Below are 24,840 nucleotides of genomic sequence, written 5' to 3' on the forward strand. Positions count from 1 at the left end.
TTTTAGAGGGATAAGTGCCAAGTGCTGGCATATGGGACAAGATTAATGTTAGATATCTGATTGGCATAGATGAGTCACACTGAAGGGCTATTTCCATTCTGTACAACTCTATCACTGCATAAACATACTTAAACATACTTTTATCATGCCAAACTAAAGAGTTAATGTTGATCCATAGCAGGTGATACTAGGTCAGATGGCAATAACTTGTGCATAAGGAAGATTTTAAGCATTTTAAAAAGGAGCTCTTTAATCGTAAGGAGTAGAGATGAAGTCCAGACGTTGAGATAGTTCAGTAACAGGATTGTTCCCAATTGTCAAATGTACTTTTGTTTTTGGAATGCTTACCTTCCATTTCATTTGACTTAATTCGATGAAATCGATAATTTCGTCTAACATTTCACCAGCTGGTAACATTTATATCACAGCTGAATATCTAACACTTTCAGATAGAGTTTAAACACGAGTCACACCAATCCAAGCAAGACAGATGAGAATTCAACATCGATAATTTGGAGGACAGTATGCCTGTGTCGGTTATTGTGTTAACTGGATGATGAGGAAATAGGATTTGTTGTGAAAGCAAATCAGAATAGAGGAAGAAATCTGGATAAAACAAATGTGTGGAGTTAATAATCTGCTTTCAGAGCGAAATGGTGCTGGATATGAGGGTCCCGAGGTCACAATGGAATGAATGATTGATTTACCAAATAAGAGCTGAGGCAGGGATGGATGTAGGGGCCATTTCACAGATGGAAACAATGACTCTTGGTGATGATGCGGACATGTGTTTGAATTGATCTCAGGCTCAATTCGGAAGCCACATGCAAACAGAAATCAGAGAAGTTCTCATTGACTCCATCGAGCTCACTGGAGAGCCACAAAACATTTCCATGGAAGCACTGAGGACGTTGGCTCGTCCACGATATCCGACCCCATTCCCGAGCATGGGATCTCATCTGTCACTACGCTTTCTGATTGGAGCTTGTATTCTCCCGATCAACACAGCAGCTGATTCGTGGAAAGAAATGAATGACAAAGGGAAGTGATATCAGCATCAGGCCGGGAGAACTGAATGGAAACACACAGTCTTGCTGAAAAAACGCTTATAACCAAAGTACACAGATTTCTTTCACAGTATGTTATTTAATCTTTAAAATAGGAAACTTCTCAATTTTAAATTGTGTCCAGATGAGTGTATCGGAGAATTCCATGAGCAGGAGTTCACAGGAGCCTATCGTTGCTGTTCCCACATTAGCATGCAGTGAATGATGAGACTTTCCTTCAGATTTTTGTTTGGTATTGGTTCACTGTCTGAGAAGAAATTATTTGGAATGAATTTCTTTTCTCAGGCTCATCTAATTTCTCTTTCGGTTATTTTTTTTGTTCAACTTTCTTCGAACTGTTGCTCATTGCTAACAGCACTTTGCACTCAGTCTTTTTCTTGTTGCATCTTCGGGTTATTCCTTGCCCATTCGAAAAGGAGTGTTATCATGTTGCCTATCCTTTTCCTCTTTTCGGTCCCTTCCTCACGTTGACTCCTTGCTCCATTATCGGCTCTCAGTTACTTGGATTCATTCATCAATTGAATTATTTTTAATCACTGGATAATTCATGACATACTTTAAATTGCTCTCTGAATTTTTTCTGCATCATCACATAAATACATGCATTTGTGCAGTAGCTTAAGCTCTGCAGCATATATGAAAATTGTTCAAAGAGATAAAAATCATCCCAATTCAAGGAAAAGCCAGCATTAAATGCATATGTAACATACACCGACCAGAGAAGGATAAAACTGGCGGATATAGCAAAGAGTAAAAACACAGAATTGCGTCTGTTGTCTACCTCTGGTTCATTCTCTGTTTTTCTTTGACCCCTCAGTTCCTTACGTACTTTAATGGCCTCAAGGATATGTCTGACAGTCAACATGTTAATAAAAAGAATAAAAGTGAATGGGAACAATGGTGTTAAAAAGTATTCAAAGTATTTAAAACTTGTCCACCAAGGGTCATTATAATAACTGTAGCTGGAATAACAATACCATGGAACATTGTTGATGATTGTTAGAGGTTCATATCGAAAATAGTTGGGAATGTTCTTCAAAGAAAAAAAAATGCACATTGTTGCTAGAACTCTCGTTGCAGTTTTCTCTGTGCAATACGTAGTTTTCATCTGATGAAAACAAATGGCGACAAATCGATCAAAAGAAAAAGCGACAGTGAACCAGACAGAACAATCAGTTGCTATGAAGTTCAGGACATAGGTAACACGGCAAACAGGATCGATGTCCAGGAAACATTGTGGATAATAATAGTAGCAAAACCAACTAATTATGATTTCAAAGAAAATGAACAGTAGGTCAGACACTGCCATGGCTACCAGATAGCAAGTGCTGCATTTAGAAAGACCACACTTGTCCCGACACAGGAATATAATCACCACTAGACTAACTGTTAGGGAGATAAAGGAAACAATAGAGACTTGAAGTTACTGATCAAATATTCTTTGGTTGAGTACAGACTGTAAGGAATGGTTTTCACACAATGATAATTGTTGTTCCATGCCACATCAAGATAAAGAATTATAACCACAACATCAAAGCTTCCGAAAATGAATCAAATGCACTTACAAAATAGATAGGGAAGAACATTTACAACAATAAACCTCTGAATGACAGATTTCAGATAAAAGGAAAATTGAGAGAGATTAGGTTTATTCTTTGTGTTAGAGAAGATTAAGAGATGACCTTACAGAGGAGTTCATAATTCTGAACAATTTTGACAGGATAAGCAATGATATTTCAATCATTGGTGTGTAAATAACTAGGGATTACATCTTCAGGATTATCAGCAAGAGAGATGGTAGTAAGATTAGGAGAAAGTTCTTTACCCAAAGAGTTGATAGGAATTGGAATGTCCTGCCTGGGAGAGTGACCGAAGTGGATTCCATTGGAGCTCTCAAAAAGGTGCAGAATATATTTGTGAAAGTGATGAAATTGGATTGCTACAGAGATACAGATGGATAATGGGATGTGCAGGGGAGCTCATTAGGTAGCCAGTACAGACAAGGTGGGTAAAGTGGCCTCCTACAATTCTATGATTCTTTACCATGAGCAGCGGATCAATCCCAGAAACACGGTCATGTACTGGAGGTCTTATTGGAATCAGCAGTGGCTGATTTCATCCACTATGAGGTGACTCAGAATGGCTGGAGATTCCCTTTACACCACCATCCAACAAAAACACTTGGATCTGTAAAATAAAGAAGGGGTGACACCTCATGCAGATATTGACTGCGAAATTTCTGCATTCAGATTTGGAATCTCCACAGCTCAGATTGCCTCCAGAATTGTACATCTGCACTGTAGGAACTAAAAGCATGGGCCATTGAAACACACTGCAGTGTCCAGAAATGCATGGCCTCTGCAATATGAAGAAACAAATGACGAGACATTGAGTTCTTCCTTCAGAATATTCTGACAATATGAAGTACAAGTATTCAGCAGTGAATACCACCACCATAGCCCAGATTGGACACCCAGCACAATCAGAAGTGCTTCAATATTTGCTATGGCCTTCCCTCGCCACCCCCCACCCCTCCCACACGTCAAAGACTGTACACCATAGCCCTCGTTCAAATAAAATGTGATTTTATGTAGTATTGGTCATTGCAACTTCCCAGTTTAGAAATCACACTCTATGTCTGAGATTAAGCAAAGCTTTCTGCCTGATGTCCAGTCTCTCACACCAAAGCTCCTCTGCTAGGTGTCACCTTGTGAATGGAGATCCCCCTCCCCGATTTTGAGCACATAACAGGGCTAAGAACCACAAGTTTTAACCAGCATTTTCAATGGAAATCACCAGAATTGGACCATAGCTTTTTCCAAGAAACCCCATTATATCATTGTTTGGTATCAGGATCTCCTTCCATGGATTCAGGCCAATGCTGAAAATTAGGGGAAACCGTGATTGACTGGTCTTATCAAGAGACTATAAATTCAGAGATCTAATGTCCCAGTGACAAATGATGTAAATTGAATTGATAAAAATAATTGAGAGTCTAAAGTCACCCGTTAAACTGGTTCAGAGATACCCTTGTGCAGATATGGAAATAGTGATTATTTATAAAATGTGATCACGTCATGGCCTATAATCTGGCCAAATGTTCATTATCCAGCTCTATTTGCCTTTCTGTGGGTGCTGCAGATCTGCCTTTTTGAACGTCTGCATTACATCCTGGGTGCAGGACAACCCACAGTGTTCTTGGAGGGAGTTGCAGAATTTTTGCCCAACAAAGGTGATGGAACAACGATATATTCTGAATTCAGAATGAAAGCTAACTGTCATGTGATGGCGGTTCTATGTTACACTTGTTTGACTGGGTTGAGACTTAAACTCTAACTATTTTGAATTTTGTAGGTGGTATTCATTGTTGGTTATGGTGTCATTGGTGAAGATAGTGATTACCGAATGTGGTGATTGACATGCCAATGAATCGACTGTTTGTCCTACACAGTGTGGTACTTTGTGAATGTTGCACCCATTGTTACAATTGAGCTGCTGTCAGCCATATACATAGACAGCATTCCATTCCACCACTGAGCTATGCATTCTGGGTGGCAGACATGGATTGGTGAGACAGGTAGGGAGCTTATTGCCATTGTAATTAGAGTGTCTAACATACATCTGTTACTACAGCTCTTGTATTGGTCATCATGCATTCAGAGATAGTAATCCAATGGGAGATTAGTAGATTCTCACTGTTTGGAGACAATCATTGCCTACTGCTTGTGGGATGCGAATGTTACTGTCTATTATCAGATCTTATCTCACTGTATATGAACAAATTCAAACATCAAACAACATCGGGTTATAGTACAACAGGCTTTCACAAGTTTTCAGAGCACTACTCTTTCTCAGGTGAAGTGGAGGAAAGCTACTCCGCTTCACATGATGAAAGCAGCAACTCTCGAAATTCTTGGGATTGCAAATAAACCTGTTGAACAATAATCTTGTATTGTGGGACTTCAGTTTGTCCATCCCAGTCCAACACCGGCACCTTCACAACACTGTATATGGACAGAGACCTCTTCATTATTTAAGAAAGTAAATGATGCTGAACATTGTGCAATTATGAGCAAACATCTCCACTTTGGAAATGACAATGCGGGGAAGGGCACTGGCGAGGCAGCTGCAGATTTTGGGCCTAGGACATGACCCTGAAGAATTCCGATGGAGATGTACAATGGCTGAGGTGATGGCACTCTAACAGACTGAACCATCTTCATTTGCAGTCCGTATAAAAACAATGAAATCTCATTGACTCTTTTTTGAGGGCTCATTATTGTGAATGTGTTCATTTTAAGAGCTGAATATTTTTCCAGTCATTATAATGTAACTATAAAAGTAGGTGCATCTGGTTGAGGAACAGATCAATGTTTCTGTGAATGCAATCTAACAATCCTGAGATTGGGGCATGACAGAGTTAACATGTCATTATGTTGGAAAGTCATAGGCTCTAGAACAATAAAAAATAGCAACGAGAGACAATATTGACTTCTTTGTAGAGAAGAGAATGTTTGCCATTATCACAAAGAGAACTGCTCACAATTCTGGAAATGAACATTGTGAGCTGAATTAGTGACAGAGAGTACAGATTGCAGACTGAATCGAATATTTATGATGAAGGTAAAATAATTCATTCACGATTTTCTATATTGAGTTTGTCACATTCACAAGATGTGTGAGAGTATAAACACATACACACACACACATCTTGAATTTTGCTGAGAGAAATTTGAATACTGTACTAAAGTTGGGTATGAAATGTCAAAGGATTTTCGGATGCAAAACATGGAAATGTTACTTCCATGAATGAGAGAGACCATACTGGCACCATTAATATGGAATGCTCATTCAGGATTCGAAAATGTGGCAATAGAAGAGGCTTGGTTGATAGTTTTAAATATTAATCTTTCAGAATTCTGGACTGTTCATCCTATGTAATGCTCTCCAACTCAATTATTAATCATAGTCATAAGATTACAGGTACTGAAGTTAGGTATTTGTTGAAACAATTGTATTCGACTTATTATTAGTATTTTCATTTTGATACATTGCCTTAAAACTGGTTGGCGCACATTTCTCATTGAAACATTTTCTTCCCATGAAGGATATATATCACAAAACAAACAGCAGAACTCACTGAAATTTTAGGTGTGGAAAGATTGTGAATTATCGATTGAGAAACTGTTTATCAAAACCTAATTAGGATCAGACTTGAAATAGCGTGAACACGTCCAGTTCTATATCCATCCTTACTAATGTCAAGCCAATAAATTAGAGATACAGCTTGCCCTAGTCTTGCTTGAAGATTAATCAGTCCCAACTATTTGGACAATAGTTAACATGTCTATGGGACATTTCATTGAATTAACACTGCTGCTCTGCCATTTTCCCTTTCTGAAATTAATCACATCAGTTTATCTCCATTTTGGAAACTTTTACGAAACATAGGGGAAGAATTTCCCATTTGTACTCCACGATGTTTCTGTGTTCTGGACCAGACCACAATTTCTCAAACCATATCAGGAAATAACCGAGACTCTAATTTTTATCTCATTTAAAGGTAAGTATAAGGCATTGTATTCCAGATGTGACTTGATTGGTCAAACACTCGGCTTTAAACAAAAGCTCAATTTATTCTTCCACCATAGTTAAAGTAGAAACCAAAAAAAGAAGAATTGATATAACTTTAACTGTCGAAATTCTTAACAAATTGTTATATTATTTAATGATGACTCTTCAATTGTACCAACACAGCAGCATTCCCACAAACATAGTTGGTGAAGGCAAGTTCATCAAAATAGATTTCCCTCATTTGCTATCTCCTCCAATCTCAGAGGCAACGCTAACGGAATGAATCTAGCAGCAGAGAGGGTGACTGCAAGCTTTTTGCAGCAGCAGCGGAGTGAAAGCTGTGTCCAGCAGTTTCAATCCAAAGCTCAAACTTCAATAATTGTCAGCCCTGGGTTTGAGAGAGTCTGATTCCACCCACTCATTCTTCTTTTGCCTACTTGAAAAAAGCATTTATTTACTGTTTTCCATGGAGCAGTCACCTTGGCACCAAATTTCCGAACACTTCTTCAAAAGAAACTGGACAGAACAAATTTCTCTTCAAGGCAGATGTCATGACAATTGTCAGCTCCATCAGTGGACACAACAGTTGGACAAAATAAAAGGACAACAGCATCAAAGGGCAAATTGAGAAACATTCTGTTTGTGAAAGTTATTTGATTCTCTTTGGGACAGCTACTGACACACCGCTCCAGATCTCAGCATTTGTACTTTTAAAGTCTGCACCACAGTATTGTGCATCTTTTGACAAATGGCGCAGTTTACATGATTTTTTGACAATCAAATAATTTCAAAAAAACACATCACAGTTGGAACTCTGCACTCAGTACCCCTCTGAGTGAACTGTTCTTACTAATATCACACCTCCTCACATCTACTAACTGCTGCAAACACGCAAGATCATTGAAGCCATCCGTGCTGATCCTCGCTTATCACTCCATAACCTGCTGAACCCTGTTGTATCTGGGCTCCTATTTGGAGCAAGCTGCCTAAGCAAGATCCACCAACACAATTCCTTTCCATCAAGGAATGGGAAACACCAGGTGTGACTAGGAAGTGGGTTGTTACAAAACCCATCTGACCGATAACAGGCATTAAACTAACACAGAGAGAGCGTGGTCTTGCTAAACACTTTCTCGAGCAGTCAGGACTGAAGCTCAGCAAAACTCTATCAACGTGGCATCAATGCAAACCGATTCTGTGCAGTACAGAGAAACACACAACGCTGCACATTACTGAGGAGCCTCCTAAACAGCAAAATACTCACTTTAAACTCCATGAGCAAGGGAAATATCATCTGTCATTGAGATTTGCCTTGCTAAATGGAAATAAAATAATTAGCAATCGTACAGTGGAAATCAGCATAGTTTAGTCCAGGGATTCATACAATTGAAGTTGTTACAGGACTTACCAGGAATGCCAACAATGGCAAGAATGGTATAGTATATTTTTTCAATTACTTGTCTTACAGGATACATTTTGTACTTTGTGAAACAACCTTCCCTTCCTGCTGCTGGCAAATTGTTGGAATCAGAAAATTATTGAGGAATTGGACTTTATATTGGGTGGTATCTCCGAAGGGGAAACTTTGAACACACCTGGTTATGAGAACAGGTTTATTTTAATGACATGATGTCATTGAGATTTATGTCTGTGATTGAATACTCCAAAGACTGGATCCTATGGAGGTCTAAAACATTAATTGCAATTTGTGTTCAAACGACAATACTTGCATCATTTCATGTGCTATCAGCTCAGTGAATATCTAATTTATTTGATATTCTTTTCAATGATGACCTTCATTTTGCTGAGGCTATTCAGCCACTCAATACCTCATGGTGTAGAGCTCCTTGAGAATTGTTGCACTGTTATAGCATTGCTTTCCTCATTATTTCAGCTTTACATCTCATTTGGGAAATCCTATGGTGAATAAGCACGCTGATACAGAGCGTGAAGCTGATACTGACCACACCAATAACTGGGGAGAAAGTGAGGTCTGCAGATGCTGGAGATCAGAGCTGGAAATGTGTTGCTGGAAAAGCGCAGCAGGTCAGGCAGCATCCAGGGAACAGGAGAATCGACGTTTCGGGCATGAGCCCTTCTTCAGGAAAGAAGGGCTCATGCCCGAAACGTCGATTCTCCTGTTCCCTGGATGCTGCCTGACCTGCTGTGCTTTTCCAGCAACACATTTCCAACACCAATAACTGGAGTGAACATCGGGTCACATTTCCTCAAATCGAAGACAAAAAAATAATTCAGAACGTTGATCTCAGAATCATAGAATGATTGCATCATACAGAACAGAGCTGGCCCATAGATCCACTCAGCTTGTAAAATTACACAAAAAAGCTACAACAAATCTCACTTCCCAACATTTTGTCTTGAATTTTCAGTGTTCATCCAAGTGCATCTTAAAGGTTTTGAGTTTTCCCACCTTAGTTACTGTTATGATGCTGTCATGTTTTTTGAGAAGAGAGGTCATAAAGACAGAGGTTCTGAAGAGGTTTAGTTTAATAATGGAAGGGGAGTGGCCAGTTTTCTCAGTTCAGTAATTTTCTAGTTTTAAATTAACTGTAGCAGTCACAAGATGTGTGATTCCAGGAGAGTGGCATGTTTCAGTAAAACAATCCTCGGACTTACTCTGAAACCACTTTCTGGATGTTATTCCCTCCTTCCTATTCAAATCTGTGTTTGAATTCACCTTTATTTCCCCGGAGTGTATTTATGTGATGTTCCTGTATTGGAACAGGTAATTAGTAATAGTTACTGTATCAGGTCACTTAAGCTTTTCAATAGTTATGTTTTCGAAATCTTGCTTTCATTTGTTCAGCTGCAGTGTTTACATACATTCTGTTTTGCTAAAACCAAATAATTTGACCAATGACATCACACCTGGAGCACCCACTTCACATCTGCCATTAAAATTAAAACAAAAGTTAGGGTCTAGGCTACCTTCTCAAAATATTTTGAGGTCTGGCATGGTCCGTAACAGTTACCCTCCCAGGCAAAATAGTGCTGACCCCTACCATTCTCTGGGTGTTGTGTCCCCTCAGGGGAAGGGCAAGGTTGCGAAGGTGGGACCCTCTTGGTAATCTCAGGCAGTATGGGAACTGATTTCCAGCATCCATAGTTCGTTGGGTTTTTGTTTTGTCTCAATGTTAATTCTGTTTCTCGCTCTCCAGATGATGCCAGACCTGATGAATATCTGCAGCATTTTCTACTTTTGTTTCGGAGATCTCCTTGTGCTGGGAGTTGATATCTTTGCGATGATTAATGGAGTCCTTTGCTCCTATTTCCAGAACTGGGACTTTGTGCAGCACACAACATCCTCAGGACCAGACATTCATTGAGCGCCTAGTGTAATATTATGTATAACTTCATGAACAACAAACTCAGATCGAAGCTGTGAAAAGAAGATTGACCTAAAAAGGGTGTATCGTAACTCCATATAGATTAGAACACACCTTAATACTGGAGATTGAACACAATAAACCTGCTGTCAGATTTTTACTCACCATAAAAACATTACAATCTACTTCTGTGAAATGCTGAGGAGAACGATGAAACATATCACACTGTGTTAACTGTTTGAAAATATTTCAAAATGATAACACTTTTTCACTTTGCCATTAATTAAATAACAAACGACAATAAACATTGAGAAAAGATTCCTTATATACTCGAACCAACAATTTCAATGAAGAACCAATTTTCTCCGCCGCCACCCCCCTTAGTGAGAGACAGTATAGTTCTGCAGTGATAGCTCGTTTCAGTACTGCATATTCTTCAAAAACGTGCCAATACTGTACTGTGCTCTGAAGCAACACGTTACTCCCGTGAGGATCTTAGCTTGATATTTTGTAGAACTCTTGGCTTACAAAAAGGATCAGGTTTTCAACTTAGGTCAATAAAACAAACACTCTCAAAGATGGAATTCGGGAAATTTCCCTCAACCTGAGCAAGTGTTCACCATAGAGTAAATTCTTTGTCAATTTAAATCAAGACTTTTAAGAACAACTCAGTGTATTTAGCCACGTACCTGAAACACCAACCACAGGGAGAATCGTATGGATTATTTTTAGGATATGCTGAATTTGTCGATGTTCTTTGTCAGTGAATTACTGTTCCCCTTTGTGCTGTTAGCTCTCTTTCTGCAAAAGAAACTGAACTGTTTCATTGTCAGAGCCTTTAAGTTATCCAATGCAGGATTCCACAGTGAGATTCAGTTTGAAACATTTGGTAAACTTGGTATTTTAGGTAATTGACAAACTGGTTGCAAAAGTCCAATTTGTATTTGCTGAGGTATTGCATTTACTTCAGAGGTTGAACTGAGCAACCCAAAGCAGTGAACAATTCTCCTTGCAGTAAGCAACTGAATCTGAATGCTTATGATCCATTATACATCACCAGACTTTCAGTTAGATAGAGTCAGAGTCAGAGACATGTACAGCATGGAAACAGACCCTTCGGTTCAACCTGTCCATGCCGACAAGATATCCCAACCCAATAGAGTCCCACCTGCCAGCAACCGGTCCATATCTTTCAAAACCCTTCCCATTCGTATACCCATCCAAATGCCTCTTAAATGTTGCAATTGTATCAGCCTCCACCACTTCCTCTGGCAGCTCATTACATACATGTATCATCCTCTGTGTGAAAAAGTTGCCCCTTAGGTCTCATTTATATCTTTCCCCTTTCACCCTAAACCTATGCCCTCTAGTTCTGGACTCCCCGAAACCAGGGGAAAAAAAACAAAAAAAAAAAAAATTGTCTATTTATCCTATTCATGCCCTTCATAAATTTTGTAAACCTGTATAAGGTCACCCCTCAGCCTCCATCGCTCCAGGGAAAACAGCCTCAGACTGATCAGCTTCTCCCTTGGCAACATCCTTGTGAATCCCTTGCAAGTTTCACAACATCTTTCCAATAGGAAGTAGACCAAAATTGCACACAATATTCCAACAGTGGCCTAACCAATGTCCTGTACAGCCACAACATGACCTCCCAACTCTTGGACTCAATACTCTGACCAATAAAAGAAAGCATACCAAACACCTTCTTAATTATCCTATCTATATATCCTATTCAAATATCTCAGCAAGAGGCCCAGCAATTACTTCCCTCACTTCTCAGAGTTCTAGGGTATACTTGACCAGGTCCTGGGGATTTATCCATCTTTATGCGTTTTAAGACATCCAGTTTCTCTTCCTCTGTAATATGGACATTTTTTTTTAAGATATCGAAGTCTATTTTCCCCACATTCTATATGTTCCATGCCCTTCTGCACAGTAAACACTGATGCAACATAGTCCTTCAACATCTCCCCTCATCGCCTGCAGGTGCACACAAAGGTTGCTTTTGTGATCTTTGAGGAGCCCTATTCTCTCCTTGGTTACTCTTTTGTCCTTGATGCATTTGTAGAATTCCTTTGGATTCTCCCCAGCCCTATTTGCCAGAGCTCGCTCACGTCCCCTTTTTGCCCTCCTGATTTCCCTTTTAGGTATATTTGGGAATCTGAAACACAAGGATAGAACGTCAGAGAAAGGGGCAGATTATTTGGGACAGATGAGCAGACAGCACTTCATTCTAACGTCAGTGAACCTTTAATATTGTCAATCCCTGAGGATACTCATCTGAATCCATTTCTCTGGTATCCTCACACAGTCCAAAGATGTGCAGATTAGATACCTTGGCCATACTAAATTACCCATAATATTCAGGGATGTGTAGGTGAAATGGATCATATATGGGAAATGCAGGATTACAGGGTAAGGGGGTGAGTCTAGGCGGGATGCTGTTCGAAGAATCAGTGTGGACCTTTTGGGCCGAATCAAGTTTCCACATCAATTCTATGCTGCTTCACCTCTGCCTCGGAGGTAGACGATCACCTGACCCAGTATCCCCTTCAATGGGTCATAGAGCCAGAGAGATGTATAGCACGTAAACAGAACTTTGGTCCAACTCGTCCATGCCTACCAGACATCCTAAGTTAATTTGCCAGCAGTTTGGCCAATATCCTTTTAAATCCTCCCAATCCATTTACCTATCCAGATGCCTTTTAAATGTTGTTACTGTACCAGCCTCCACCACTTCCTCTAGCAGCTCAATTCATACACACGCCACCCTCTGCATGAAAAGGTTGCCCCTAAGTTCCCTTTTAAACTTTTTCCCTCTCTTCTTAAACTCATAACCTCTAGATCTGAATCCCCAAATCCAAGAAAAATACTCACCCTATTAATGCCCTTCACGATTTTATAAACTTCTAAAGTCACCCCTCAGTCCCAACCTATTAAGCCTCTCCATATGGCTCAAACCCTCCAACCCTGGCAACATCCTGGTAAATCTTTTCTGAAACTTTTCAAGTTTTACAGTATCCTTTTAACAGGGAGACTGGAATTGCACACAATATTCAAAAAGTGGCCTAACCAATGTCCTGTACATCTGCAACATGTCTTTGCAACTCCTATACTCAATGCATCATCAGGTCTATTTGAAGGAAAGAACTGTCCATACTGGAGATTTCAAAACTAATACAGAAAATGTTGGTGAAATTCGGCAGGTCTGGCATCTGTGGGGAGAAAGCAGAGTCAAACTCTTGGGTGTAATGATTCTTTTTCAGAACTGAAGATTTCTGATGCTAATGATGGCTGGCCCGATGAGTTTCGCCAGAAATTCATGTTTTTATTTTCGTCACGTTCAATTACTTATGATCACGGTCTTGTTAAATGTGTTTGAGAATTGAGAGCCATTCATTTGCACAGCGATGGTGGTATAGTGGTAAGTATAGCTCCCTTCCAAGCAGTTAACCCGCGTTTGATTCCCAGACATCACAGGGTTGTACTTTCAAAGCCATTTTGCACAGAAGAACTGGCATTGTCACCTTACTTTCTCTGAAAGTACATGAATGTTTTGTTCTGTGAGAAAACAAAACCATCCAGATTGCTCCTCACTTGTCATGACGATGGTTTCTATGAATTGCAGCGTGGAAGTGGGCAACAAAACTCAGCAGCTCTGAAGTTTACCCCTCTGCAGCTTCCCATTTCTTACTTAAATGTTAATTGCAGCACAGCAATTTTTTTCGAAAAGTGAGACACTGCTCCTGTTGGGAACCTCAAATAATCACACAAGCTGCTGGAAACATTGAACAGTTCCAACAGCGTCTATTGAGAAGGGGAGGGAGGATTAATGTGTCAGATCTATTCAACGTTAAAATAAACTCTAACAAGAGATCCTGAGTTTTACCTTTTTACATAAATTAACACTTTCTTTATTCCAACCCTTTCACACTAATGCTCTTTCTTTACGAAATTCTGCTCAATTTTGAACAAAACGTATCCAAACAATATTCTTTATTTTGTACAATCGGTTGTTTTATTTCTCGGGGCAAAAAAGTGAGGACTGCAGATGCTGAAAACCAGAGTTTAGATCAGAGTGGTGCTGGAAAAGCCCAGCAGGTCAGGCAGCATCCGAGGAGCAGGAAAATCGACTTTTTGTCTGAAACGTCGATTTTCCTGTTTTATTTCCCAATCGTGTGCATCAATCTGAGTGCTTTGTGTACAGAGAGAGTCCGTTTGCTCACATGAGCCGCATCATTACCCCGTCAGACCCTGAACATTTCCGTGAGTTGGTTGCAGTTCCCGCTTGCGGCCAGTAGCTGTCACTAACCTGTGGACAGTGAAGTTCCCGGATCAGAGATTAAAAACAACACAGTAATTATTCCCACTTTGTGTTGGACGGTGTGCAGGAGAAATAATAAGGGTGGGGACCACTGCTATTACAGTTTTAGGGGTGGGAAAGGGATTGGAAACGTCTGAAAGATAGTAAAAATGGCCATATGGACAGCGTCTATGGTTAAAATGAATATATAACTACAAATTAATACATGTGGAGATGTTACATAAGTGCAAGGTCTGGATTGCATGCTCGAGTCAGCCTTACCCGACTGCGGCCTGTCAGGTGACAAAAGGTGAAAAGATTACCACAGCACAATGTGGGGGTCAGCAGCAATCCAGAGGACAATTGTGGCAGAGTCTGATTAGTTAATGTAGGCTCAGTGCGATTGGTTATGTAAATATAACGGGGGTAGAGCCTGGCTTTTAGAACATAACTCACTGAGTACTCTCACTGTTCGTGGCTTTCAGGGTTGGTGGCTCTGATAGCTACAGCTTTTGTTTGCAAATAATGGCTTATTATCTTGAGGAATTCTCTGCGTCTCCTGGTCATTCCTAAAAAGGTATAATCAACCATAACATGCTAATTAATCCAGGAGAATCAATGTATTTGTTAAGAATCCCGCCCAATTTAAATACAAACCTCGGGGCTGCGTGAGAGAGGAAAATATAAAATAAAATCAGTAGCGGCCGCCCGGCCCCACTTACCGGCAAGATGACATGTTCAGGGAAAGGAGTGGGGCCAAAGCGGAACCTCTCCTCTCCCTCCACCCCCAATATCCACCATCATGACCTTCAGGAACGGTAGTTTGTTGACACAGTCCGCTCTCCCTCTGAGCCTTTTCCTTTCTGGGTGGGACCGCCGCCATTTTAGCTCCAGGCCCCGCCCCCTCCCCCGCCGCGCGCGAGCTGGCGGTTAACGGCCGCCTCGTGCCCCGAGTGACCGTTAGCAGCTGCTTCAGAAGATAAACTCTTTAAAGAGAAACAACCCTTTCAGGAGAGAAAACAGAAACACAAAAGGGCCGACTTCGGTGTCGCCAAAAAAAATAATACGTTTTATAATGAAAAATACTCCTTCCCACAGGCAGAGAGGTGAAAGTGATGAAGAAATTGTGTGTCGCCGCATCAAGTCCCAAAGCGCGATCTTCCGAATGACGGCCGCCCCCGGACCCCAAACGTTGTCTCAGCTTTATCTCTCTCTGGGCAGATACTGCCAGACCTGAGGGCACTCGGGGGGAGTCCTCGTTCAGGACTTTCTTACAGTTCAGTTGTCAGGCGGAACACAATGTGGGAAAGTGTGTGAGGTTATGCACTGGGATTAGAAGGAGAGAGGGAGAGACGGTTTTCTAAATGGGGAAAGGCTTCTGAAAACTGAAGCACAAAGGGACTTGTTAGTCCGTGTTCAGGATTCTCTTCATGTTAAAACGCAGCTTCAGTTGGCAGTTAGGAACGAAAATACAATGTTAGGGTTTGTTTGAGAATGTTAGAATAGAAGAGCAGAATGAAATATTGTGAGCAGTTTTCGGTCCCATACCGAAGGAATGTTTTTTTTATTTCAAGAATATACTTTACTCATAAAAACAAGTATATATACATCTATAGTTAATAAAGAATTTCAATTCAGTACAACAGCATATGAAGAAAACAAAACAAACATTGGAGTTGGACTCTGTCCAGTAAACACTCTGCCCTGGAAGCAGCTGCAAGGTGAGTAGAGACTGTAAGCATCTCCTTCTGGAATGTGTCTTTGCAAAGGAAGTCTGAGGCAAGATGCAGTGTGTCTGTTAAGGTGTGTTCCCAGCAGTTGTGTGATCCGGGACTCTGTGCTGTACTGTGTGTTGTCCAGGACACGCTCCGAGACAAACATTGATTGCACCTGGAGGACCATCAATTCAGCAAAAGAGGCTCTTTTTGTCTGCCCGAAAATTGTTGGTCTTCCAGAACAAGGAGGTGACCTTGACTATGTTTTGCAGACTGACACGTGTTAAGGTCCAGGACTACTTGCTGAAGAGCACACTAAAGCTTGGGATAGCTGCTACCAAGGCTCAGTGGGGCAAGACCACTGTCTGACATCTTTCTTCTGAAGGTAAATGGAAGTCATTTCAGTTATCGAATCCACCTTAAATGCATGTAAATATAATTGTATGTAAAGAGATGTCTGGTTCATTGTGACATGAAGGTGCCAGTGTTGGATTCGGGTGAACAAAGTTAGAAGTCGCACAACACTAGGTTATAGTCCAACAGGTTTATTAGAAATCACAAACTTTCTGGGTGGTGCTACTTCACTGACTGCAATCCATTTATTATTTCTCACCTTGGAACAATACATCAGCAATTACGTTAAGTTTTCCAGCAATGTGTACGATTTTTACATTAAATGGTTGCAGCAAAATACTCCATTGGATTAGCCTTGCTTTCTTCATTTTAAACTTCTCAATAAAGGCTAATTTGTCTTGATCAGTGTAACTTTGCATTTCATTAATCCTTGTCAGATGTAGACTGCAAAGTATTGAAAAGCCAACAGCAATCCCACAGACTCTTCTTCTCGAGGACACTATTTTTCCTATAACTGATATTGTTCCTAAGAGAAGTACCCTATGGGTTTCTCTACTCCTGATTCATCAGACTGGAACAAGACAGCACACAACTCCAAGTTATCAGCATCAAATGCCATTTTGAAAAGGCTGGAAAAATCAGAGATGGCCAACACTGGTTCATTTTTCAAATTGCTTTCATCCTTACAAAGGATACTTCGCATTCTGCTAACCAGAATACTTTTTTTGTAGTTTCCTTCACAGATTTGTTAAAGGTGTTACAACACGGGGTGAACCCTCTGCTAATTTAAACCTGTAATACAAAATGATTTACTCAGTGCAGTAATCTGCGAAAATTTGAGAGGCCAAGAACTAGTTAAAGTAAAAAGTAACAACTTTATTTCTGAAAGTATAACAGAAAATAATTAACTGATAACCATTTACATCTCGTATTGTTACTTTCCCTTTTATAATACTAGTCCAATAAAACCTCTGATTAAGATTTACAAAAATCCAAATTTCAAAACCAGGCAGCTATCAAATCTGCCATTTGTATCTTCCTCTGTAGATTTTCTTCTTCTTAGAATTTCTCTTTCACAGGTCGTTGATAGATAAGTGTACCTTTAAGAAACCTATTGTGTGGGCAGTCTGCATTTATTGGTGGCTTGGCAGTTCTCTCTCTACTGTTCATGTTTTTCTGGTTTTATATCCCCAAACACCAGATTTTGTCATCAGCTTTTAATATTGTCGATATACTAGATTCAAACTTGATTGGAGTTTGGATTTTTTTGGTGTATAATTTAAACTGATTGGCCTAATTCACATTTGTTTTTTGTCTCCAACCGACTATTCTAGCTGCTGGATTAAAAGGTTTCATTGTATCTTGTTCAGAACACTCGGTGCACTCAGATACTTTCCTAAAGGTACAGTACACTTTAACACCTTCATAACAAAGGCACAGCTCTTTATTTGAAATTATGCACACATTTCCAGTAAACTCTCACATTCCAAAAAATCTACTGATTTCTCATTTAGTTTTTGGAATGAGGAATTTTATTAGTGGCTTCACTTTTGCTGTCCTTGACAATATCTGAGTCTGAATGTGTATGCCTGTGTGTGTTTGTTTCTGTATGTAAGTGTCTGTGTGTCTGCAAGTATGTGTGTGTGTTTCTGTGTCAATCTGTGTAGGTTTCTATCTCTGTATCTGTGTGTGTGTCTGTGCATCTGTGTGAATGACTGTGTGTGTCTGAAGGTATATGTGTGTGTGTTCGTGTATGTATTACAGTACTTTTTTGATTACGTGTATCTGTGTCTGTCTTTGTACCTATCTATGTGTTTGTGTCTAGTGTGTGTTCATGTTACTGCAGGAATCTATGTTTATGTGTGTCTCTGCAATGGGGTCTCTGTTGTTTTCGGGATGAAGCCATTAAAATGGGATCAAACACCTCTCTCTCTCTCTCTGTCCCTTTTGTATTTAAGATAATACAATGTTGATGATAATGTTGACATGCGTGTGTGTATGTGTCTGTCCGTCTCTGCCTGCAATGGTACTCGCTTTGTCCTGATGGAATTTTGGATGAATGAATTAAAATATGGTGAATCAAAGGCACGAGTCTCTGTCTTTCTCTCTGTCTGCCCATCTTGTGTCTAAAGTGATACAATGCCACCCTCTAGTGAACTTTCCACAAGAATCAGATTTATTTTTGGAGAAAACAATTAAGTCTGTGAATCTCTCATATTGCGCCTTTGTTTTGTTCTTCAAAGAATCCCTTTGGAGACACAGAACAGTTTTGCTGGATGACTTGTGATACTGTCCTTGAAATATGAGGAGAAGGAGATGAACATGCCCAGTGCTGGTCTCACTGCTACCATTTTTGAATCCTTTCTCACTTAGAATTTGTGAGAATACTTCAGAAAACACTGTAAGCAGCAGAAAGTATAATAAAATTCACACTGTCTCCTCACAAATTGGTTCACATGGAGTTGCCTGGATATAATTGCACTAGAAACACTCTGTTTTGAATAACGTCAGGAATACTACTCAAAGATAAATCATTTCCACATTGCAGGGGGTGCACAACATTTCTCCACATGAGCATCTTCATCGAGGGACCTCAGTCCAATTGCAACAATTTCCATACCGCAATGGTGTGCATTTGTATGTGTGTGTGTGTGTATATATATCTGTGCATGCATGTATGTGTATTTGTGCATGTGTTTGTGTGTGCTGTCAGTTTGGATAGTGCTGTGAGCTGTTGCCCTCCCTCTCTAACCCCCCTTGACTGAATCCTTGAGGTTTTTCAGCCTCCACACTTGTCTGATGCTGAAAAATCGGGAGCCATAAATTTGTTCGGTGGGTGGGAACTGATAATGTCATATAATACCTGCCACACTTTCTTGATTCGAAACAGCTCATAGTTGGCTGTTTTTGCCATTAGTATGGGGTCTGTTGAATGGTCAAACATTTTCTGAAGAATTATTCTATGAAATTGTATCAGAACCCTCTGAAGTATTTGAATTTGATGGAGATGAATAGATGATTCCAAGCTGATAGGAATTACCCAATAGGAAATTCCATTTGGAATTACCCAATAGGAAATTTAACTTTCCCAGACAATTCCTTTGGATTATGCAATGATGAGGAATCCGCAGGTTTGCAGCTCGACTCTCTTCCTGCACTGGGATAAGGATTCTTGTCAGGGTGTCATAGAATACTCCCCACTTGTCTGGATGGGTGTTGCTCCAACAAACACTCAAGAAGCTTGACACCATCCAGGACAAAACAGTCCGCTTGATTGGTACCACATCCACAAATATTCACTCTTGCCTCCACCGATGCTCAGTAGGCCAGTGTGTAGCATCTACAAGATGCACTGCAGAAATTCACAGCCCTGTACAATTCCTTCCAAACCCACAACCACTTCAACCTGGATGGAGAAGGTCAGCAGATACATGGGAACACCAGCACCTCCAAGTTTACCTTTAAGCTACTCATCATCCTGACTTGGAAATATGTTACCGCTCCTTCAGTTTTGCTGCATTAAAATCCAAGAACTCCTTCCCTAACAACATTGTAGGTGAACCAAACCACATGGACTGCAGCTATTCAAAAAGGAAGGAGACCACCACCTTTTCAAAGGACAACTAGGGACAGGGAGTAAATGCTGACCCAGCCAATGATGTCCATGTTGCACAAATTAATGAAACAAAAATCATTCAAGCCCAGGAACAACAAATCCCTCCTATGTGCTTCACCGAGGAGTTTAATTTATTTATAACACAAATAATTCATGTAACCAGGTATTTAGCTGTGTTACTGAACTTTACTCTGAACCGAGAAAAAGTTGCTGCATAAATAAATGTGTTTGTGCAACAACTTAGAGTCTGCAGCATATAACCAACCTTATTGAGGTGAAGTTGAAAAGATGGGTATTCGTCAATATTCATTCCTTGAATGACATAATATAAGAAATCCACAACATTGATTAACCACAGGAGGATGAAGCTCCCCGATATGGAGAAGAGGAAAATCACAGACTTCCTTCTGCTCTCCATCTCTGGGTCTCTTCAGTTCTCTCCTTTGCTGTCACCCTTCAGCCTCTTTCGGACATGACTGGTCACTAAAATGTGTCTGACTGTCAGAGCATTGAGCAACAGAATTAAAGCGAATGGCACTAAAGGGGTTAAAACCGTATCAAGCCAATCCAATGCCACCCACCAAATCTCAGTGTAGTAATTGATTTCATTTTACAGTAGAATGGCACATTGTAGATCAACATCCAAGATTCAATTTGAAAATAGAAAGGGATGTTTTTCAGACAGAACAGGATGCAGGTTATTGCTAGAACCATTGTTGCAGTTTTCTCAGTGCAATATTTTGTTCTCAGCTTCTGACAACAAACCGGTCAAAGGAGAAAGTGACGGTGAACCAGACAGAGCAGTCCATGGCTGCACGAAACAGAGCCCCAATAACACTATACATAGGGGTGATGTCCAGAAAAGACTGTGGGTAATAAAAACAGGGAATTCTCCTCAGCATAACATCAGTGAAAATAACATCAGATCGGCAGCTGCCATAACCACCAGGTAACGAGTCAAGCAAGAGGAAACACCACACTTATGCTGGGAAAGAATGCAAATTGCCAGCAAATTAACTGTGTAAAGCAAATGGGAAAAGAAATAGCGAATTACTGAACAGAAGTTCCCCCTGCCTGTTTCAGAGAGCAACAATAAGATTTTACCACCAATGACCTGCCCATTGTGTCTGTAGAATTGCTTTGGATTAGTGAGTTTGAATGTTAAGATTGTCCTCCAGCCCATTCACTCCAGAGATTATGGAGCTAGGATGGGATCTGAGTACACAGTCCTCCTCAAGGAGCAGAAAGAAATCTCTGATTTTGTTTGGTTACAAGATAACTATTTGAATAACTGTAAAAGATTCTTAAAGGTATCAGCTCCAATTCAGCTGGAGGCAGAACCCAATTGGAAACCTTGCTCCTAACCCAGTCATAGGACTGGAGATTGGACTGTCAATAAAACAAATTATCCTCTTTACCTTGGGTCAGGTTATCCCTAGCTCTTGGCATTGGACAAAATCCTGATTGGAGCCACTACAGGACCAGAAAACAGATCATCAGAACTTATGTAAGATTTCAACCAAGCTACTCCATGTATCTTGCACTTACAGAGAATGCAAGGCTCCCTTAGTGACAATGTGTGAGTGTTGGAACTGCTGTGATATTCACACTGTGTAATTCTACACATCTGTGCAAGACAAATGCCTTGACATGCAGGGATCAGGAGGGCAATCTGTTAATATTTGAATTTCCTGACCAGAGGCAGTGGGGAGGAGAGAATTTCCAAAAAGGATGATAGATTAAGCTTTACAAATCAAAACAGCTGCATTATCCTTAAATTCTTTGCTTAACAAACCAAATAACTATCTCAGATTTAAAGTTAACAAATCATCCAGTATCCACTGCTGTGTGTGGAAGAGATTTCTAATCCTCTCCCACCCTTTTTATGTGGAAGTGCTTCCGAACATCCCTCCTGAACGCACTGGAATTTAATAGATTACCTACAGTGTGGAAACAGGCACAACAAGTCCACCCCAACCCTCCGAAGAGTAACCTACCCAGACCCATTTCCCTCTGATTAATGCATCTAACACTACAGGCAATTTAGCGTGGCACATCTTTGGGCTGTGGGAGAAAATCCAGGCAAAATGTGCAGACTCCACACAGATAGTCACCCAAGGCTGGAATTGAACCTGGAACTCTGGTGCTGTGAGGCAGCATGGCTAACCACTGAGCCACCATGCCACCCCAGATTATGCTCCCTCATAGAACATAGAACAATATAGCACAGAACAGGCCCTTCGGCCCATGATTTTGCGCCGAACATTTGTCCTAGCTTAAGCACCTATATCCATGTACCTATCCAATTGCCACTTAAAGGTCACCAATGATTCTGACTCTGCCACTCCCACAGGCAGCGCATTCCATGCCCCCACCATTCTCTGGGTAAAGAACCTATCCCTGACATCCCCCCATACCTTCCACCCTTCACCTTAAATTTATGTCCCCTTGTAACACTCTGTTGTACCCGGGGAAAAAGTTTCTGACTGTCAACTCTATTTATTCCCCTGATCATCTTATAAACCTCTATCAAGTCACCCCTCATCCTTCGCCATTCCAATGGAAAAAGACTTAGCACTCTCAACCTATCCTCGTACGACCTATTCTCCATTCTAGGCAACATCCTGGTAAATCTCCTCTGCACCCTCTCCAAAGCTTCTACATCTTTCCTAAAATGAGGCGACCAGAACTGCACACAGTATTCCAAATGTGGCCTTACCAAAGTCCTATACAGCTGCAACATCACCTTACGACTCTTGAATTCAATCCTTCTGCTAATGAACGCTAATACACCATAGGCCTTCTTACAAGCTCTATCCACCTGAGTGGCAACTTTCAAAGGTCTATGAACATAGACCCCAAGATCCCTCTGCTCCTCCACCTTACTAAGAACCCTACCGTTAACCCTATATTCCGCATTCTTATTTGTCCTTCCAAAATGGACAACCTCACACTTGACAGGATTGAACTCCATTAGCCACTCCTCAGCCCATCTCTGCATCATATCTAAGTCCCTTTGCAGCCGACAGCCCTCCTCACTATCCACAACTCCACCAATCTTCGTATCGTCTGCAAATTTACTGACCCACCGTTCGACTCCCTCTTCCAAGTCATTAATAAAAATTACAAACAGCAGAGGACCCAGAACTGATCCCTGCGGAACTCCACTTGTAACTGGGCTCCAGGCTGAATATTTACCATCTACCACCACTCTCTGACTTCAACCGGTTAGCCAGTTCTCTATCCAACTAGCCAAACTTCCCACTATCCCATGCCTCCTGATTTTCCGCATAAGCCTACCATGGGGAACCTTATCAAATGCCTTACTAAAATCCATGTACACTACACCCACTGCTCTACCCTCATCCACATGCTTGGTCACCTCCTCAAAGAATTCAATAAGACTTGTAAGGCAAGACCTACTCCTCACAAATCCGTGCTTGCTGTCCCTAATCAAGCAGTGTCTTTCCAGATACTCATAAATCCTATCCCTCAGTACCCTTTCCATTACTTTGCCTACCACCGAAGTAAGACTAACTGGCCTGTAATTCCCGGGGTTATCCCTATTCCCTTTTTTGAACAGGGGCACAACATTCGCCACTCTCCAGTCTCCTGGCACCACCCCCATTGACAGTGAAGACGAAAAGATCATTGCCAACGGTTCAGCAATTTCCTCTCTTGCTTCCCACATAATCCTAGGATATATCCTGTCAGGCCCGGGGGACTTGTCTATCCTCAAGTTTTTCAAAATGCTCAACACATTTTCCTTCCCAACAAGTATCTCCTCTAGCTTACCAGTCCATTTCATACTCTCCTCTTCAACAATACGGTCCCTCTCATTTGTAAATACTGAAGAAAAGTACTCATTCAAGACCTCTCCTATCTCTTCCGACTCAATACACAGTCTCCCACTACTGTCCTTGATTGGACCTACCCTCGTTCTCGTCATTCTCACGTTTCTCACATACGCATAAAAGGCCTTGGGGTTATCCTTGATCCTACCCACCAAAGATTTTTCATGCCCTCTCTTAGCTCTCCTAATCCCTTTCTTCAGCTCCCTCCTGGCTATCCTGTATCCCTCCAATGCTCTGTCTGAACCTTGTTTCCTCAACCTTATGTCAGCCTCCTTCTTCCTCCTTACAAGACATTCAACCTCCCTCGTCAACCAAGGTTCCCTCACACGACCATCTCTTTCCTGCCTGACAGGTACATACATATCAAGGACACATCGTATCTGTTCCTTGAAAAAGTTCCACATTTCAACAACATCCTTCCCTGACAGCCTATGCTCCCAATTTATGCTCCTCAGATCCTGTCTTTACCCTTCCCCCAATTGTGAAACCTGCCCTGTTGCACGCACCTATCTCTCTCCATAACCAAGGTGAAAGTCACAGAATTGTGGTCACCATCACGTAAATGCTCACCCACTAACAAGCCCATCACTTGTTCTCGTTCGTTTTCAAGTAACAAATCCAATATGGCCTCCCCTCTGGTCAGACAATCTACATACTGAGTTAGAAAAGCTTCCTGGACATACTGCACAAACACCGCCCTGTCCAATCTACTTGATCTAAAGAGCTTCCAATCAATATTTGGGAAGTTGAAATCGCCCATGACTACTACCCTGTGGCTTCTGCACCTTTCCAAAATCTGTTTCCCAATCTGTTTTTCCGCATCTCTGCTGCTATTGGGGGGGGCCTATAGTAAACACCCAACAAGTTGACTGCTCCTTTCCTATTTCTGACTTCAGCCCATACTACCTCCAAAGGCAGATCCCCTTCGAACTGCCTTTCTGCAGCTGTTATACCATTTCTAATTCGTAACGCCACCCCCCCTCCTTTTTAACCCCCTCCCCCAATCT

The 24,840-nt window shown here is 41.0% G+C and overlaps 2 long non-coding RNA genes across 2 annotated transcripts; one reads left to right on the forward strand and one right to left on the reverse strand.

Moving 5' to 3' along the window:
• Positions 1–1,126: 1,126 nt before the first annotated feature.
• Positions 1,127–15,167, reverse strand: LOC148136081 (uncharacterized). Its single transcript, XR_015754668.1, has 3 exons — positions 15,017–15,167; positions 10,678–10,789; positions 1,127–2,175 (listed from the first exon to the last, which is right to left on the reverse strand). It is a non-coding gene; the product is annotated as an uncharacterized LOC148136081 (long non-coding RNA).
• Positions 15,168–15,357: 190 nt separating this feature from the next.
• LOC148136082 (uncharacterized) lies at positions 15,358–18,442 on the forward strand. The gene is made up of 3 exons (XR_015754722.1): positions 15,358–16,015; positions 16,282–16,394; positions 17,698–18,442. It is a non-coding gene; the product is annotated as an uncharacterized LOC148136082 (long non-coding RNA).
• The last annotated feature ends 6,398 nt before the right edge of the window (positions 18,443–24,840 follow it).

The sequence above is a fragment of the Chiloscyllium plagiosum genome, unplaced genomic scaffold (assembly GCF_037043375.1).
Source record: "Chiloscyllium plagiosum isolate Xiang-an unplaced genomic scaffold, Cpla_swu_hap1 HiC_scaffold_47, whole genome shotgun sequence".
Classification (NCBI taxonomy): Eukaryota; Metazoa; Chordata; class Chondrichthyes; order Orectolobiformes; family Hemiscylliidae; genus Chiloscyllium; species Chiloscyllium plagiosum.